Source organism: Lactuca saligna, chromosome 5, assembly GCF_052625555.1.
Source record: "Lactuca saligna cultivar CGN05327 chromosome 5, ASM5262555v1, whole genome shotgun sequence".
Taxonomy (NCBI): Eukaryota; Viridiplantae; Streptophyta; class Magnoliopsida; order Asterales; family Asteraceae; genus Lactuca; species Lactuca saligna.
Genome location: NC_136421.1, coordinates 276,377,502 through 276,399,730, shown reverse-complemented (window position 1 = coordinate 276,399,730; position 22,229 = coordinate 276,377,502).

Below are 22,229 nucleotides of genomic sequence, written 5' to 3'. Positions count from 1 at the left end.
CCAACCCCCCGTTAGTTTTAGAAGCTACAATTTTATGCCATGAGACCCAATGGATTTTCCTTTTGACTTCATCTCCACCCCGTAAAAAGTTCCGTCTAATTTTCTCAAGTGCACCAGTTACCACCACAGGGGCAAGAAATAGAGAGAAGAAGTATGTGGTGAGATTCCGCAAAACAAATTTGGAGTTAAATATGTCAATAATGATTTTCCAATGCTTTTTTTTGTATTCATATTTGCGCCTACTAGAACACTTAGATATTTGAAAGGGAATGTGCCAACTTCACAACCAAGAATATTCGCCCAATTCGATGTCTCACCCTCCATAGCACCAATACCGAATACCCTAGATTTGTTAAAGTTGACTTTAAGGCCTGAGACAACGTGAAAGAAATTGAGAATGCGAGCAAGTTTTTTGAGATATGGCCGGGACCATTCACCCACGAATAACGTGTCCTCAGCATAGAATAAATGGGTGAGTTCTGGTCCACCATTGGGGATTTGTATGCCTTTGAAAATTCTTTTTTTTCATGCTTCATCAAGACCAATGTGTAATCCCTCCATTGAAATTATGAAGAGGAAATGTGAGAGGGGGTCTCCTTGTCGAACCCTTTTGGTGATTTCGAATTCATCCGTGGGACTACCATTGATGATGACCGGTGCTCTTGATGATCTAAGACACCCTCTAATCCACATGCGCCACTTATTGCCAAATCTCATTTGTGCTAAGACAGAGTCCAAATATTCCCAATTTATGGAGTCAAACGCTTTGTCGAAGTCGACCTTGAACATTAGGATTTTTTTTCTTCAATTTCTTGGCCCAAGAGTATAGTGCGTTGATCACCATAGGACCACCTAGTATGTTTCGACCTTAAACATATGTCGACTGGATATCACTGATGACCCTACCAATTACTGATTTGAGGCGGAGGGCAAGGATCTTTGAGATAATTTTATAGATACAGCCGAGCTGATGGGAAGATAATCAATTAGATTGGAAGGGTCCGTAGTCTTTGGCGCAAGTGTAATAAAAGACGAGTTACATCCTCGTGCTAGGAAACCAAACTCCTCAAAGTGCATGACACACCTTATTATGTCGTCCCTAAATGTATCCCAATAGGTTTTGATGAATTTGAATGTGAACCCATCAGACCCTAGAGCTTTTTCACTCCCGTAGGCTCAAACCACATTTTTTATTTCTTTATTAGTGAACTAGGTGTGATACTCGTATACTACACGAGTTAATTAAAATTTTGAAATAAATACAAACAAAATGATGAATAAATAAGTAATTCAATCTATACAGTTAACAGTGTAGTTCATATTCACAAGTCGTTACTTGATCATAATGATCTTTATATCCTTTAATACAATTCAATAAAAGATGACAAATTTTGTGTAGCTAAAACTCAAGGAACTCGCATCACCTTTTAAAACAACTTATGATGAATTCAAGTCACCATGCTAACGTCTAATGGTACAACATCCTATCACCAAGAAAATACTTAAACATTAATAAATCTGACAAAAAAGCAACCACCAAGACCCATGAATTTTTCAGAATTCACCAACACCATCAAGGAGTCGTAAACATATCTAAAAACCTTCAAAGATCAACATATATATTAAGATTTTTCACAAATTTAAGCAACTTGGATACTGAGAGAAAGCTTCATAATTACATTACACTTTAACATATTTCATTTTCACATCTTTATAGTAGTTATAATTTAGTTTTTAAAGTAGAGTCATGTTCTCATGCTTCTTAATTGAGTAGTTATTCTTTAGTTTTAAAACAAACATTATATAAATGTTTAATTTATATTGATTCAACAAAAATATCATTATATATAATCAAAATTTATAAATATAAAAATAATATATTATGTTTTGTTGATATTAAATTTATTGAATAAATAAAAATTAAGAATAATAATAATTAATAATATAAACATTAAAAAAGAAAATATGCTCATAGAGTCGTAATTCAAATTTATATTTATACATGTAAAACTAAATTTTAATGAATCACATATTGATGGACAGAAGTCATCATTTGTCAATATAGTCCGTACAAAAACGAGTTAATGTCAAAATGTGTCATGTTTTTATATACATAGAATCATTGTTTTAAAAAATATAATTAGAAAGAAAATTAGATGGTTTTGTTTACAAAGTATCATTAAAGATGTTTGAGTTCACGATTGTGACTTGCAAGTTTCGATTCAAACCTCAATACTAATAATAATAATATTTTTCAACTTTAGAATTAATTATTCATTTATTTAAGAGTTTTTATTCCAAAATCGACAATATTCTTTTTTATAGTTTAAATATGTATTTTAAAGAACTTTTTTTTTTTTTTGTCTCAAACCTAAATATAAAAATTTATAAATGGAATCTTACCATCCGCATTAATATACATTATGTAATATATTAATAAAACTAATTAATATGAGATGACATTTAGTTAGTGACGTTTGAATAAAAAATAAAAAAATTAAAAAAAACAACAAAATGACAAATGAAATAAAGTTGTAAAATTACATGTGTCTAATTCAAAAAAAAAAAAAATTGAATTTCATGTAAATGATATTTATTTATTTATGGTACAGAAGATAAGAATTAAATACAACAAACTAACATAAACACAAATAAATAAGAGTTTAGGTCATTTTTAACTTTTGGTTTTGTGCTCATTTGGTTACTTAACTCTTTTTAAGTTTTAAAATGTTATTAAACTTTTGATTTTGTGCTCATTAATCACTTAACTTTTTGTTTGATCATATTTAGTCATTTAACTTTTAGATTTGTGCTCATTTAGTTACCTAACTTTTAAAATTATGCTCATTTAGTCACTAAACTTTTGAAAAATTTCAAAAGTTTAGTGACTAAATGAACATAATTTTAAAAGTTAGGTGACTAAATGTGACCAAACCAAAAGTTAAGTGACTAAATGAGTACAAAACCAAAAGTTTGATTATCTTTTAAAACTTAAAAAGAGTTAAGTGACCAAATGAGCACAAAACTAAAAGTTAAATGACCAAAAATGACCTAAACTCAATAAATAACTAATACTATAAGACTAAACAATGTAGGAGAGTTTTGTAAGCCTCTGTGACACTTTTACGGATGGTGAGCATAACACCCCAACTTTTTTTTCTTGCCGGTGGTAAATCTCAATGGCGTCTCAATGGTAAACATTTTTTTTTGTTTCTTGATTGGTCATTCTAATTTTCTTTTCTTTTTTCTTTTTTTATTTTTAACATAAATACCACTATATATACAATTAGTAAAAAAAACTAGAGGTGGCAAATCAGGTCATCGTGTCGTATTTTTGTCTGACACGACACGACACGATAAAGTTTTATACAACACGATCTCGTGTTTTTTTAAATAACACGAAAACGGATCGATTAAAAACGACAAACACGACACGACAGATAACATGAATAACAATTAATGTATTTAATTAATATTTATTCATACATAACATGAAAAACACGACAAAAAATGTTAAATCGTGTCAATTCGTGTCAAAATTTGAACACAAACACGACATGACGTCGCGTTTTTTTACACTTAACAAGAACACGACACGAACACGAATTCGAATTTCAATTTCGTTTCGTGTCGTGTCGTGTATTTTTGTCGTGTCATGTCATCAATTGTCACCCTTATAAAAAACCACCACACCTCATTCCTAGACAAATTATGACCAAAATTATAAAAATTTATGTGGCACCTATGTGTCATTTTTTTACTATTGACAAAAACATCACCACACCTTTTAGCCTAAGGTGCATATTCTAAACTTTTTTAAAATAATCGAACTATATATATAAATGATACAAGTAATCAAAATTTATGTAAAAAAAAAAAAACTAAAATAAAATTAAGAGAAATCAAATCTATTAGAGAAAATTGGTAATCTTTTTGAGAAACTTAACACATACGGAAATGAGGTATGGTAATATTAACGTCGAAAACTCATTTAATATATTTATGTACGTAAGTATTACAAAAGCTAAAAGTCAAATTTTGTTAGAGTTTAGTATTAAGAGTAGAATAATATTGAATTAGAAAACAATGCGTCGAAGAACTCAATTCTCGGTGATTAAGGCTTTGCACCTTTGCGTCTAAGGTCTCAAGTTCGAATCAACCTGAGAACGTATTCCATGCGGCATTTATTTTTCAGATTAATTAACAAGCTGACGTGGCAGCCACATCAGCTCCACGTCTAAAGTGAAAAACACGAAAAATATGACACATGGATAAAATTTAATTTAAAATTATAAAAATAATGACATATGTCAAAACTTATAAGAATACAAAAAATGACAAAAACGTTTTTATCTACGAGGGTATTCGATTTTGATACTTCCATCATAGTTAAGGACTTGAAGTTTGGACTAATAAATTTGGGCCTCAAAACCCATTTTTCTTTAAATTTGTTTTGGAAAAACATTTGACCTCCTCCACCTCAATAGTCCATTTACCATTCACATTTGATTTTATTACCTCCTTTTTCTAAAAACAGTTAGTATCCCATATAGATAATATGCCACCTGATCTTCCTGAAGAGTTCACACCTTCAAAGTCGAAGTCTAGTGACCTCCAACATCCCATAACGTCAATTCTCCATGGTCAGTGAGTAGAGTCTCCAGAATACCTATGAAGCTGACCTTTTATGGAGGTTTTTTTATCTTCTAACCCAATTGACTTTCACCGCCTCTCCAATTCCTCTAACATTAAGTGACATGCAATTCATTTGGAACCGTGATTATCACCGGTACATCCCACGACTTCAGCAAGGACTTGGTTGTGCACATCGATTTGAAAACCGATATCAGCCCCAATTTCAACAGTTTGTCGTAATTCGTCCTCTGATTTCGAGCTTTTATCATTGTCGTCATCATTTTCAAGGGTGTGGTATATGTCAGGAGCCACAACGGCATTGTCAATGGGGGTGGTCGAACCGGTGATGGAGATTGGAGAAGGAGGAATGTGATGAAATTGTTCGATTCCCAATTTGTTTCTCTTTCTCTTTTTAGGTTTGGGACCTCCACTGTGTGCCACATGGGATTTCAATTTTTTGGGCCTGGGAAGAATTAAAAGAAAAGTGGTGGTGGGTTTTGTGTTTAGGAAAAGGCCCAAATGTGGGATTAATTAGACGTATTGACTCAAAAGTGGGCTCCACTAGCTTAGAATAATCCCTAGCTGGATCAGATGTGTCGTGAACAATTTGGACCTAAATACCCAATCAAATCTACTTTTTGACTTTGAGCTGACAGGAACAACCCATAAGACTTTTCCTGATGGCATTGCTTTTTTTATAAGGGAATAATAATGAGGTCTGCCTTAGGTAGGGTCTTATAGTGTAGAACTAAATAAAGAGAGTCTAGAAAATATAGAGGCTAAGGTGTCATATGAGAAAGAAAAGAAAAGTGGAGCCGACATTTCTCTTTATCTTTTGTGTGGCCTTTCTTTTATCGGTATAGAGAGATCACATGTCACTTTCATTTTGATGTCTTTCTGGATGACTTGAACAAGACACCATAGCTATGATGTTCACTTACTAATGTCATCTTTTATTGAACAAATGGCCAGCTCTTATGAGATAGAGTACACATGCATCATATTTCAATTTCTTTCCAACAATATTATTGATGTACTTATTCAAAAGACGAATGAATAATGACAAGAAACATCTTGCTCTTCATAGATAGCCACAAGACCATTATCATGCTTTCTACAATCTTATAATCTCATGGAGCAAATGTTTTGTATCACTCTAGCATAGACTAGCATAGACTTACCTTTCAAAAGAGTTGACATCTTCGGATACAATTTTACACACCAAATCTTCCAAAAATCTTTTATGATCAGAAATAATAACCACGTAGACACAAGTTTTCATGCCTGTTAGATAGAAACAAGTAAATATGAACTTTGAAGGTTTCAAAGTCTCTCATTTCTTCATATTTAACAAAAATGCATAGAAACACATTTGAGTTTGGTTGTTGGAACATACTTCTCTTTTCCAAGATGTCTCTCATCAAACAAAGAACCACCATCTCCGGGTTTCTGAAATCTTCCATTTTATATAACTTTGTTCAACAAACTTTCTAGGAGACATTAGATTCCATTGCTTTCATCTGACTTTTTTGGGTAATTCTAAACCCACGAATTGAATTCCAAATGCACGAAGATACGATTGATTTGATATACATCACTTAAGAAACTTAACTATTTTTAATAATATTAAATTGAATTTGCATTCGATGTTGTTAAAAATTAAAGAAGATGTAAGTTTTCAATTCAATACCTTATACTTGTATTTATTTTAAAATCAAACCTTACACTTTTTAAAACTTATATATATATATATATATATATATATATATATATATATATATATATATATATATATATATATATATATATTGTAGACTGTGATTAGTTTCTAGATTGTACTTCAAAATATTTAATCTTTTTTTTAGAAACATTAGAATCGCACATATATAAGTTTGCTAAATTAAAAAAAAAACATTTTTTTTTAATTTATAGAGATCTTAATAATTATAAACAACAAAACATAAATTTGATTTTATTAATTATCAGATATTATAACTGTAGAATTGTTACAATTACTGTGTGTTGCAAATGGAGAAATGTAGGAATTCAGGAGAGCAACATAAACAGTTTCCCATCCAGCAGACCGTGATGATCTGTTGTGACGCCAAAGTGGTAAAATAGTATGCATTGGATACGCTCCATGTAAATCAACCTTCACATAATGATCACCTCTAACAAGAGCAATAACAACAACTTTATGAGTTGAGATGTCTTAGGGACCAAGCCATAGTGGAAAACATGTTGATGGACTATCTTTGCTTAGAAAAATAACTATTACATTATACTTGTTAGCAATGAGAAAGCTAGTGACCGGAATAATCAACCAACGATCTTTTGGTGCGAAATGTGATCCATTGAAATTCAATGAGTGATGTATGGTGTTTAAATCGTAATAAAAAATATGTGCGTACTCAGCTGGGTGTGCTAACAACTCATTCTGTAAATCTAAGCGGATTTGACGCCAATTATCTTCACTATAACCGAGACATGCAACTATTGCATGAAATCCACAATTTCCATCTCCCCTCACATTTTGTATGTTTGTGACATATGGATGAAATTCATACGGAATTTCATTCATAAGTGGATCTGAATTATACATTACTTGTTCTTGGTTGAAGTACGAGCTATGCATCGATTGTTCCTGATTAAAAGTTGAGTTGAACATTGGAGGTTCTCGGAACGAGTACATACTGTGCCTATCCGGTTCCTGGTTTAGATCAAACAAATTAGACAACATATAATCAGACGTATAAGTAGAAATGCTACGTCGAGACGGGTATTGAGTTGGTGGCGCTTGAGTCGGTTGATCCTGAGGTGGTGGATCTTGAGTTGGTGAGTCCTAGTTTAAATCGATATGGGTTTTCTTGAAAAGTTTCTTCTTTAAGCTAGGAGGGGCACCCACGAGTATTTTTGTGAGTAGCAGGTTCAGAAAGTTGTTGACGACATGATTAAGTTTAGTAACTTCCTTGCTAAACTTAACTTAACAGGTCTTGATTGTTTTTCGTAATGAGCATTAAACATATTTACCTCAACTGCACAACCCAAATTGTCATCTTTTAACGATTTGCATTCTAATAAATCAAGTTTCTTCCAAAACTTATCTACTGAATGATGCGGTACACAATGACCTTTTTTTTTATAACAAATATAGCTTGTTCATGCGCACATGGCAGTCCATAACTTGTACGTACTTGACATCCACAATTTTCATAAACAAATCCAAATTCTTTGGACCGCTCATATTCTTTGAAAATGATATCAAGTGCATAAATTGAAAGGAAATGACACAACGGTTTTAGATGTGGTATTTCGTAGTATCGATGTACAATCAAAATTTTGTTATGCGCAAGACTCGCTTTTATACCTGTGTATTGTGACTCAACAACATCAACAATACGCTTCAATGATTTGGCGATATCTGATCGTGATGTTTCGACATATCTTTTTAACTTGACATGTTGACTTTCAACTCTATTAGTTGTGTGATTGCCAAAGTTAAGAAACTTATCGGTCCGTGCAGACACAAACTTTTCTTTGTGTGGTGTCAACCATGTTTTGTTTAGATAAAAAAAAATGCATCTGAAATACATAAAAAATATCAGTTGATGTAATGAATTATAACATATTATAATGTATATTTAAAAATACCTGGATAATTGTTCGTAGTTTTTTCAACTTGTGCCAAATTCTTGTTGTATGTTTCCTTTGTTTCAGAGTTAACCAACCTTGTCCATGACGTATAAAGAACATCCCAGCATGATTTGCATTTCTTCATGATATTGTTATTTATATGCCATCTGCAAAGTAATCCTTTAGCATCTGGAAATATAATAGTGTATGCGTTCATGAGAGTCATTTCTCTATCGGTCACAATAACACGCGACAACAGACATCCTTCAATTACGGATTTTAGACAGTCTAAAGCCCAAACATAGTTGGACTGTTTTTCTTCACGCATGTACACAAATGCAATGGAAAATGTCATATCTGTTGGAGTTACACCAACAATCTCCAATAGAGGCATCCCGTACTTGTTTGTCTTATATGTTGCATCCATTAACAAGACATGTGGAAATGCACGCCATATTTCTAACGATCTTGGATGAGCAAAGAATAAATCTTCTAACTTATTTGTCAAAACATTTGCACGTCTATAATAAACATATCCATTTTGATCTCGAAATTCCATAACACCTTGCATTTGAGTTTTACCTTCTCTCTCTCCCTACGTCGAAGTTTTTCGTCTGCATTGTAGACAGTTTTGAGAGTAGATACATTTTTCGGATTTAGGTTTTTTAGTGCAGATAATATATCTTTTGGTTTGACATTTGTTTCAACAAATCTTCAACTATTCGACATTCATATTCAGTTAGCCGTCGTGGATAAGGATGGCCTTCTAAATATGATGACGGCTCATGGTTATGAAATTCACATATCATTTTTATCTTCCAAAAATTATCTACTGACGAATATTTACCCTGTAGGCTAAATGGACAATTAATTTTTTTTGTCCCTGTTTTTTTTTTTTTTGAGATTTGTGTACTTTTGTATGTACCTCCACGATCACATTGAAATACAACATTAAAGTTACGTTTAATTCTTGACGAGAATTGAACACCTGAAAATTATATTATTATTAGTAGCAGACAAATCCACTTGATGCTTAAATTACAGTAACAACATACTAATGAATTTATACCTTATTTGTTTTGAAGGGTGATGTGTCATCGAAGAAATAATGACTTTCGTTCAAACTTTCATTTTCATCTGCTTCATTTGTGTCCATTGGATGAATATCCGTTTCGAATGGTGATGTGTCGTCGAAAAAATAGTTACTTTCATTGAAGCTATTATTTTCATCTACTTCATTTGTCTCCATTGGATGAATATCATCTCTCTAAACATAACAAAGAGAAAAACATATAATAATAATAATAATAATAATAATAATAATAATAATAATAATAATAATAATAATAATAAGAAAGGTTAAGTACAAATACCTTATAATATGTGTCACCCATCCATTCTTCCCAACTTGTCATTTAACAAAATCTATATTTATAACAAATATCATATGTTTGCTTTTAAGGAAAACTACTTTCAGCAAGTCGCTTTCAGTTTACCATATAAGAAATACCAATCCTCTATATATAGAAAGAAATTGTAACGAAATTTTCATTTTTATCCCTTCTATTTTTGTTAATGTTTCATAGTTTATATTTCTTATTTAATAAATTAATTATTTTCTATTAATATTTAATAATATTCATTATTACTTTTCTTGTAAATATATTCATGAGATCATTTTAATTAAACAACTTTTATGAATAAGTAATATGTTTCTATTTGTTAGTTTTCAAAATTAATAAGGTTTTAAGGGTTTAAGATTTAAATTGATAAAATCTAGGGTCTTTTCTAAAACTACAGGTATAAAATTGTAATATTATATATTATCGATAAAATGATTATTTTATCGGCACACATATTAATACATTTTATTGGCACACATATTAATACATTTTATCGGCACACATATTATTTTAATAAAGTTATAAATTGGTCGATCAATATGAACTTTGAAAATAATAAAATATATTATTTTCATTAAATATCCTTACATTTATATTTGAGTTTCAAATCAAACCTTATATTCCGCCGCCTCAGCCGGGGGTATAACAGTTGTATGGCTTAAAAATAATTGACAAGTTACTAATACATTATAATAGAACCCTTATCAACATTTGACGATAATAATAGTTCAGAAATCAGTTCTTCTACTTTCATTCAAGCTATTATTTTCATCTGTTTTATTTGTGTCCATTGGATGGATATCCGTTTCGAATGGTGATGTGTCGTCGAAAAAATAATTACTTTCATTCAAGCTATTATTTTCATCTACTTCATTTGTCTCCATTGGATGAATATCATCTCTCTAAACATAACACAAACATAACTAAGCGGAAAACATACATTTAACAAAAAAAACTATAAAAAACAAGAAATGTTAAGTACAAATACCTCATAATATGTGTCACCCATCCATTCTTCTAAACTTGTCATTTAATAAAATCTACATTTATAACAAATATCATATGTTTGCTTTTAACGAAAGTTACTTGACATTGCAAGTCGCTTTCAGATTAACAAATAAGAAATATCAATCGTAAGAATCTGAAACCAAATTTTCATTTTTATCCCTTCTATTTTTGTTAATGTTTAATATTTATATCTCTTATTTAACAAATTAACTTTTTTTATTAATATTTAAAAATATTTATCAATATTCATTATTACTCTTCTTGTAAATGTATTCATGAGATCATTTTATTATACAAACTTTATGATTAAATAATATGTTTCTATTTGTTAGTTTTCAAAATTAATAATTAAAGTTTCAAAGGTTTAAGATATAAATGAAAAAAAAAATCTAAGGTCTGTTCTAAAACTAGAATGTATATAATTGTAATATTACTTATCAATAGAACTGATTGGCACTGATTGACACGCATTTTAAAACCATAATTGAAATGATATATGTCAGATGTCATTTTAATATATTAAATTGAAAAGATGATTAATTTACTTAATTTTACTTAAATAATGTTTTTAGCAATGGGTTAGAAAAGTTATAAATTGGTTTATCGTTAATAATATGAATTTTAAAAATAATAAAATATATTATTAACGTTTTGATGAAAAATATATTTATTGAAAATGATTAGAATACATACCTTAACATTTTAATTGATATTATTTTGAATATATATATTTAAGATTTTTTAGTATTAATTTTTATATATGTATTTCATATAAAGTTGTTGAAATTAAAAAGAATAAAAAGTAGGAACGTTTGTTTTGTAACTTACGTCTAATTGAAAGGGAAGAAAATGAAAAATATAAAAACAATTAAAAATACAAAATCAACAAATATGATGATGGGATTGATTCTCTAATGATTGCGTATACACGAATAAATTCGTGTTAATAGGAGCACCCAGTTTACATGACTTTGTTTTAGGTTGAGAGGATTCACTCTTGGGTACCCAGAGTTGACCATGGCTTTGACTTTGACCATGACCATCAACAAGGCTGTCACAATTGTTTTCCAGGCAAACCTTGTCACAAGAGAGAATTTTTCTAAAACTTGACCGAAAAATCTCGGGCAGGGTTGTGAGTTTTTTGCCACTACCTATTGTTTCGAGTTTTTTGCCTCTACCTATTGTTTCGCTGCCCACTGCCCGAATGATTGTCTTCTGAAGTAGTAACTACTGTATCATTTTAGACCTAAACCACAAACCTGATAATGAGGACATGTTAAATTGCAGCAAGAAACTCCCAGGATGCTAGACCTAAAATTAAGTAGATCATCACATTACAAAAAACTAAAATAGTACTTTAGAAAAATAGGACATTACAACAAATAGTGAAGAACCTTGTTTAATCAACTTTAAGGCATATTGAGTTGTATGAAATGTTACATTTTCCTTGACATTAAACTATTTGTGTCCTAAAACATATCGAAAATAGGTAGAACCTAAAGATACAAGATGCGGTGTAAAGGAACATGAATTGATTAAGTACAAAGCTAAAATTAGTGGACTTTTCAAATTAAAAGGACTAGATAAAGAAAAAATGTATAGACTTTTGAAAGTTAAAATGTTGTCCCAAATGAAAACTAAAAATTGCAATGTTATAAAATAGTTGAACTTTCAAATAGAAACATGCTTTTAAAAGAAAATTCAAATTGCAATGCTTTAACTGGCAGATGCTTTTAAAAGAAAATTCAAATAGAAACATGCTTTTAAAAGAAAATTCAAATTGGTTTCTTTGATAACTTGGTTTGATTAAATAAGTTACAGGTTGAAACAAGTAATTATTTACAGCTCTTTTATGAGTTTGTTACGCATCAATTGATAGAACCAACAAAATAATCTAAAAGAAACCAGGAAAAAGAAGAAAGAATGAAAGGCTAGGAAAAAAATCGACAGCAAGAGAGGGCTCGACAGCAGGAAAATTTGAACAAAAACGAACCTTAGCTGTGGGGTTAAAGCTCGCCGGTGATTCTGTGGGGTGCGACTTGTCTCCGGCCGGTGGCTTCACAGGGGAGGTGATGGAGATTGGAGAAGGAGGAGGATGGGGTGAGGGAATGTGATGAAATTTTCCGATTCCCAATTTGTTTCTCTTTCTCTTTGTAGGTTTGGGACCTCCACTGTTAGAGTGTGTGCCACATGGGAGTTCAATTTTTTTGGGCGTGGGAAGAATTAAAAGAAAAGTGGTGGTGGGTTTCGTGTTTAGGAAAAGGTCCAAATGTGGGATTAATTGGATGTAATGACTCAAAAGTGGGCTCCACTAGCTTAGAATAATCCCTAGCTGGATCAGATGTGTAGTGAACAATTTGGACCTAAGGCTATGGCGTGTGGTCACGCTCATCCCACCGGAAAATTGCTACCACCTATGCGCGACGTCAGCTTCACACCCAACCCACTAAACCTTGGAAATGGTTACCACTACACAAATTCCTTTTTTTATTATTTTTTATTTTTTAACATTATATTAAATAAAAAAACAAATTACAAACTATAATTTAAAATAAAACCATAATTAATATAAAAAACACAAATTAAAAAAAAAAACACACACACTACATTAAAATTAAAAACACATTACATTAATATAAAAAACACAAATTAAAATTCTAAAATTCTTTAAAAAAAACATTAAAAAATCAAAATCCTAAATTACTTAAAACCATAAATAAAATCCTAAATTTCTTAAAACCATTAAGATTAAAACCTAAAGTCCATATTTTTCTCGGACTTGTCGTTGAATTTTAAGAAATGTCGCAAGATTTTCCGGGTCGAGATCCGGTTGGGGCTTCGTGTTTATGATTTGAAGATCGGTAAGAGCTATTTTTTGGCGGTTAGCGGCCTCCGACCATTCGTATTTTTTTTCTAGGAAAACTAGAGCTTTATCTATGGATGTCGCAAGCTTGCTGTCGCTAGTTGCCGGTGCTTTTCCACTTGAAGACGCTCCTTTTCTTGCGTTGTCCCGTCCCGGTGGTCGACGAAGTTGGACGTTCGGTGGGCCCTCCCCCTCAGTGGCGTCGAAGTCATCGTTGAGGTCGAGTCCAAAACCCACATCCAACTCGGACGTTCTTGCCCTTTTGTTGGAACCGGTTGTAGATCACGAATGCCCCATTTCCGGATATAGAACCCATTTTGGACTGTTACGACAAACTTCTCACGCTTTTTGGTGGCCGAACGGTTTACCGTTGGTGGTAACTTTGTATTCGTAGGACGCGGTCGCTAAAATGTTGAAGTTGTTGCTACCACTAGTATGCATATTTTTAAGCTTGTCAAATATGCCATTGAATTTGGTGCAATCCGCTGTAAGTCACGCCATTTTGCGTTGATCGAGTCGTACGTCCGCTCCGTTTTCTTTCCTAATAACGCGTGGAAATGATCTAGAATATGACACCAAAAACTTTGACCCGATTGTGCGTTGGCGACATCCCCTTCTTGGGATATGAAAATCCAAGCTTTTACTAAAGCTTCCTCCTCGTCTTCGTTCCATTCAGTAGTCTTTTTTTTTCTTGGATCTTTGGTTTTTTTTTTTTTTGCCTTCGACAAGTTGGTTGTTGTGTTTATTGGACCCGTTCGTCGTCGTCGTCATTGTCGAGATTTATAGGTTGAGATTGAGATGGTTGAAATTGTTGAGAAGGTTGTTGAAATTGTTCGGAAGGTTGTTGTTGAAAGGCTTGAAATTGGGGTTGATTGAATTGTTGTGGTTGTTGATAGAAAGTTTGTGGGTATGAAGTGGTGAATAAAGTTTGTTGTTGGATTGGGGAGGTTAGCAATTGCATGTAACTAACATTTGCATTTGGAGTGTTTGGAGTGTTAGAGGTGTTTGGGGTGTTCGGATTTGAATCCATGTTGAGAGAAAAAAAAATGAGAGATGAGGTTTTTTTGTAGAAGGTAATAAAATATAGAGAGTGTTTTTTGAAATGTAAAATGTAAGTAGAATAGTGGATAATTTATAGGTGTAAATATTTGTGTTTAAATGGTAAAAAGTAATTTTTTTTTATGTTAGAAACGACTATATAGCCGTTAGTTTACAAGTTCCGACCGTTACAAGCTTAAACGAATTGTGATTGGGCGTCCTCTTGCGTCTTTGGCACCACGTCACATGCACCCCACCGGCTATGGGGGCGGTGTTCACGCGTGGGAGAGGTTGCCACCTCAGCCCAAGACGCGTGAAACTACCTCCATACCGGGTAGCCTAAATACCGTTCAATTGACAATCAAATCTACTTTTTGACAACCCATAAGACTTTTCCTGATGGCATTGCTATTTTTATAAAAGAATAATAATGAGGTCTGACTTAGGTAGGGTCTCATAGTGTAGAACTAAATAAAGAAATTCTAGAAAAATATAGAGGCTAAAGTGTCATATGAGAAAGAAAAGAAAAATGGAGCCTGACATTTCTCTTTATCTTTTGTGTGGTCTTTCTTTTAGGGTAATTCTATTTGCACGAAAAATATTCTAAATGCATGAATACACATGTCGCATCACTTAAAAGTAGTTTTAATATGAATTTGCAGTTTTTACCTTCCTACTTTTATTAACTTTTATTAATAGGTTTCTTTTACCATTTCAATCAATATGAATTTGCAGTTCTTACATTCCCATTTTATTAAACTTTCAATATGTTTCTTTTACCATTTCAATCTCTATACTATATTTTATATTATTATTTTAGTTTAAATTAATATATTAAATTGCAAAAAATAACTTCTAATCTTTTATGATATAATATTAACGTAATACAATTTTTAATTTTTTTTAATAAAATTAAACTCAAATAATAATTAAATTACTAGTTTAGTTTTTAATTTATTTTATTATGTTTTTGTATAGTCCTAATTTTCTTATCATTTTCCATATGTTTTTTTTTTAATTTCACATGATGTAAATGCTAATTACTAATGATGGTTGTTACTTTTAATTTTTTTTTTTTAAATGAAAACCTCTAAGAATTTGTATGTATACTATAGACGTTAACAAAATAGTCATTTTCTTTGTATTAAACAAATAAAAAGATATTTTAAAATTTTGGTATCATGATTATAAAATAAAAGGGTGTGATAAAAAAAAACTTAAATCGAATAACGGAACCAAACCAAATGATGGTTGGTTGATTTGGCTCGAGTTACTCGGATATTTGGTTCATTCGGTTTGATTAACCAAATAAAGATACCTTATTCGGTTAAACTAATAAAACTGAATAAACTATTTAGTTAATATATATTTTTTATAATTTATATCTATAAATAAACATTTTATATTTAAACTTATGGATTAGTTATCAAAAAAGATTTTGATAACTCATTATCTAATTATTAACCATTATAAATTGATAACTCAAACGGTCGACTATTTAACCATATGATTTGACCGTTATTAGAAACCAATTATTTTTAATATTTGTATGATTTTAAACGCGAGATGAAAAGAATCTTTCTAAAACTTATCAATGGAAAAAAAAAACAATTTTTTTAGAGATCTTAATAATTATAAACAACAAAACATAAACTTGATTTTATTAATTATCATATATTATAACTGTAGAATTGTTACAATTACTGTGTGTTGCAAATGAAGAAATGTATGAATTCAGACGAGCAGCATACACAGTTTCCCATCCAGCAGACCGTAATGATTTGTTGTGACGCCAAAGCAGCATAAACAGTTTTTCATCAAGTCAAATTTTTTCCTCATACTTTTGTTTTACAGGGAAACCGAGTCAATAATCCTTTAATTATTTGTAAACGATTTAGATACGAAAAAATTCCATAGCAAAAACATGAAATTTCGTAGCTAAAGCCAAATAACTATGGAATTCGCTACATAAAATTTCAATTAGACTCCGTAGTTTTATTTATTGTAGCAAACTGTTTAGCTACGAAATTATAATTTCATAGCAATTTTGCTATGATAGTTTCTACGACATCTATTCGTTACAATTTGAATTCCATAACGAACTAGTTACAACAAAAAATTATGTAGCATATTTTATAGTAAAATAGCTACGAGATTCGATTTCGTAACAAGTATTCATGATTTAGCTACAGAATGCAATTCCGTAGCCATTTTTGTAGCAAATTAGCTACGACCAACCATTTTGTAGCATAATTTATAGTAGAATAGCTACGGGATCTTGATTCCGTAGAAACTTTACGTAGCTATTTAGGATTTAGCTATAGAATGCAATTTCGTAACCGTTTCCGTAGCATTATGGCTACGACAAGTCATTCCGTAGCATATTCCATACTAAAATTGCTACGGATTTTGATTCCGTAAATATTTTCCGTAGCTATTCAAAAATTTTCTTGTATTATTATTGTTATTATTATTATAAAGATAAAATGACAATATTTAAAAGTTAATGTTATTAGTTATAAGGTTTCAAATAAAAGTGATTAACAACTAAAATGGATTGGAACGAAGGATTACAAAGTTAAAGGGCCAACATATGTTATTGGTATAAGTTATAAGGTTTTAAATAAAAATAGTTGACAAATGAAATGGATTTGACGTAAGTCAAGGTAAAACTACTAAATTTTATGCCCTACACGAATTCATTCGTGTATTTAGGAGGACCCTTCTTTTATCTGTATAGAGAGATCACATGTCACTTTCATTTTGATGTCTTTCTGGATGACATGAACAAGACACCATAGCTATGATGTTCACTTACTAATGTCATCCTTTATTGAACAAATGGCCATCTCTTATGAGATAGAGTACACATGCATCATATTTCAATTTCTTTCCAACAATATTATTGATGTACTTATTCAAAACACGAATGAATAATGACAAGAAACATCTTGCTTCTTCATAGATAACCACAAGACCATTATCATGCTTTCTACAATCTTATAATCTCCTGGAGCAAATGTTTTGTATCACTCTAGCATAGACTAGCATAAACTTATCTTTCAAAAGAGTTGACATCTCCGGGAGCAAGTTTTAGACACCAAATCTTCCAAAAATCTTTTATGATCAGAAATAATAACCACATAGACACAAGTTTTCATGCCTGTTAGATAGAAACAAGTAAATATGAACTTTGAAGGTTTCAAAGTCTCTCATTTCTTCATATTTAACAAAAATGCATAGAAACACATTTGAGTTTGGTTGTTGGAACATACTTCTCTTTTCCAAGATGTCTCTCATCAAACAAAGAACCACCATCTCCGGGTTTCTGGAATCTTCCAATTTATATAACTTTGTTCAACAAACTTTCTAAGAGACATTAGATTCCATTGCTTTCATCTTACTTTTTTGGGTAATTCTAAACCCACGAATTGAATTCCAAATGCACGAAGATACGATTGATTTGATATACATCACTTAAAAAATTTGACTATTTTTAATAATATTAAATTGAATTTGCATCGGCTATTATTAAAAATTAAAGAAGATGTAAGTTTTCAATTCAATACCTTATACTTGTATTTATTTTAAAATCAAACCTTAGACTTTTTAAAACTTATATGTATATATATATATATATATATATATATATATATATATTGTAGACTGTGATTAGTTTCTAGATTGTACTTCAAAATATTTAATCTTTTTTTAGAAACATCAGAATCGCATATATATATATATATATATATATATATATATATATATATATATATATATATGTGTGTTGCAAATGGAGAAATGTAGGAATTCAGGCGAGCAGCATAAACAGTTTCCTATCCAGTAGACCGTGATGATCTGTTGTGACGCCAAAGTGGTAAAATAATAGGCATTGGATATGTTCCATGTAAATCAACCTTCACATAATGATCACCTCTAACAAGAGAAATAACAACAACACTATGAGTTGAGATGTTTTGGGGACCAAGCCATAGTGGAAAACATGTTGATGGACTATCTTTGCTTAGAAAAATAACTATTACATTATACTTGTTAGCAATGAGAAAGCTAGTGACCGGCATAATCAACCAACGATCTTTTGGTGCGAAATGTGATCCATTGAAATTCAATGAGTGATGTATGGTGTTTAAATCGTAATCAAAAATTTGTGCGTACTCAGCTGGGTGTGCTAACAACTCATTCTGTAAATCTAAGCGAATTTGACGCTAATTATCTTCACTATAACCGAGACGCGCAACTATTGCACGAAATCCACAATTTCCATCTCCCCTCACGTTTTGTATGTTTGTGACATATGGATGAAATTCATACGGAATTTCATTCATAAGTGGATCTGAATTATACATTACTTGTTTTTGGTTGAAGTACGAGCTATGCATCGATTGTTCCTGATTAAAAGTTGAGTTGAACATTGAAGGTTCTCGGAACGAGTACGTACTGTGCCTATCCGGTTCCTGGTTTAGATCAAGCAAATTAGACCGCATATAATCAGACGTATAAGTAGAAATGCTATGTCGAGACAGGTATTGAGTTGGTGGCGCTTGAGTCGGTTGATCCTGAGGTGGTGGATCTTGAGTTGGTGAGTCCTAGTTTAAATCGATATGGGTTTTCTTGAAAAGTTTCTTCTTTAAGCTAGGAGGGGCACCCACGAGTATTTTTGTGAGTAGCAGGTTCAGAAAGTTGTTGACGACGTGATTAAGTTTAGTAACTTCCTTGCTAAACTTAACTTAACAGGTCTTGATTGTTTTTCGTAATGAGCATTAAACATATTTACCTCAACTGCACAACCCAAATTGTCATCTTTTAACGATTTGCATTCTAATAAATCAAGTTTCTTCCAAAACTTATCTACTGAATGATGCGGTACACAATGACCTTTTTTTTTATAACAAATATAGCTTGTTCATGCGCACATGGCAGTCCATAACTTGTACGTACTTGACATCCACAATTTTCATAAACAAATCCAAATTCTTTGGACCGCTCATATTCTTTGAAAATGATATCAAGTGCATAAATTGAAAGGAAATGACACAACGGTTTTAGATGTGGTATTTCGTAGTATCGATGTACAATCAAAATTTTGTTATGCGCAAGACTCGCTTTTATACCTGTGTATTGTGACTCAACAACATCAACAATACGCTTCAATGATTTGGCGATATCTGATCGTGATGTTTCGACATATCTTTTTAACTTGACATGTTGACTTTCAACTCTATTAGTTGTGTGATTGCCAAAGTTAAGAAACTTATCGGTCCGTGCAGACACAAACTTTTCTTTGTGTGGTGTCAACCATGTTTTGTTTAGATAAAAAAAATGCATCTGAAATACATAAAAAATATCAGTTGATGTAATGAATTATAACATATTATAATGTATATTTAAAAATACCTGGATAATTGTTCGTAGTTTTTTCAACTTGTGCCAAATTCTTGTTGTATGTTTCCTTTGTTTCAGAGTTAACCAACCTCGTCCATGACGTATAAAGAACATCCCAGCATGATTTGCATTTCTTCATGATATTGTTATTTATATGCCATCTGCAAAGTAATCCTTTAGCATCTGGAAATATAATAGTGTATGCGTTCATGAGAGTCATTTCTCTATCGGTCACAATAACACGCGACAACAGACATCCTTCAATTACGGATTTTAGACAGTCTAAAGCCCAAACATAGTTGGACTGTTTTTCTTCATGCATGTACACAAATGCAATGGAAAATGTCATATTTGTTGGAGTTACACCAACAATCTCCAATAGAGGCATCCCGTACTTTTTTGTCTTATATGTTGCATCCATTAACAAGACATGTGGAAATGCACGCCATATTTCTAACGATCTTGGATGAGCAAAGAATAAATCTTCTAACTTATTTGTCAAAACATTTGCACGTCTATAATAAACATATCCATTTTGATCTCGAAATTCCATAACACCTTGCATTTGAGTTTTACCTTCTCTCTCTCCCTACGTCGAAGTTTTTCGTCTGCATTGTAGACAGTTTTGAGAGTAGATACATTTTTCAGATTTAGGTTTTTTAGTGCAGATAATATATCTTTTGGTTTGACATTTTTTTCAACAAATCTTCAACTATTCGACATTCATATTCAGTTAGCCGTCGTGGATAAGGATGGCCTTCTAAATATGATGACGGCTCATGGTTATGAAATTCATATATCATTTTTATCTTCCAAAAATTATCTACTGATGAATATTTACCCTGTAGGCTAAATGGACAATTAATTTTTTTTGTCCCTGTTTTTTTTTTTTTTGAGATTTGTGTACTTTTGTATGTACCTCCACGATCACATTGAAATACAACATTAAAGTTACGTTTAATTCTTGACGAGAATTGAACACCTGAAAATTATATTATTATTAGTAGCAGACAAATCCACTTGATGCTTAAATTACAGTAACAACATACTAATGAATTTATACCTTATTTGTTTTGAAGGGTGATGTGTCATCGAAGAAATAATGACTTTCGTTCAAACTTTCATTTTCATCTGCTTCATTTGTGTCCATTGGATGAATATCCGTTTCGAATGGTGATGTGTCGTCGAAAAAATAGTTACTTTCATTGAAGCTATTATTTTCATCTACTTCATTTGTCTCCATTGGATGAATATCATCTCTCTAAACATAACAAAGAGAAAAACATATATAATAATAATAATAATAATAATAATAATAATAATAATAATAATAATAATAATAATAATAATAATAAGAAAGGTTAAGTACAAATACCTTATAATATGTGTCACCCATCCATTCTTCCCAACTTGTCATTTAACAAAATCTGTATTTATAACAAATATCATATGTTTGCTTTTAAGGAAAACTACTTTCAGCAAGTCGCTTTCAGTTTACCATATAAGAAATACCAATCCTCTATATATAGAAAGAAATTGTAACGAAATTTTCATTTTTATCCCTTCTATTTTTGTTAATGTTTCATAGTTTATATTTCTTATTTAATAAATTAATTTTTTTCTATTAATATTTAATAATATTCATTATTACTTTTCTTGTAAATATATTCATGAGATCATTTTAATTAAACAACTTTTATGAATAAGTAATATGTTTCTATTTGTTAGTTTTCAAAATTAATAAAGTTTTAAGGGTTTAAGATTTAAATTGATAAAATCTAGGGTCTTTTCTAAAACTACAGGTATAAAATTGTAATATTATACTTTATCGATAAAATGATTATTTTATCGGCACACATATCAATACATTTTATTGGCACACATATTAATACATTTTATTGGCACACATATTATTTTAATAAAGTTATAAATTGGTCGATCAATATGAACTTTAAAAATAATAAAATATATTATTTTCATTAAATATCCTTACATTTATATTTGATTTTCAAATCAAACCTTATATTCCGCCGCCTCAGTCGGGGTATAACAGTTGTATGGCTTAAAAATAATTGACAAGTTACTAATACATTATAATAGAACCCTTATCAACATTTGATGATAATAATAGTTCAGAAATCAGTTCTTCTACTTTCATTCAAGCTATTATTTTCATCTGTTTTATTTGTGTCCATTGGATGGATATCCGTTTCGAATGGTGATGTGTCGTCGAAAAAATAATTACT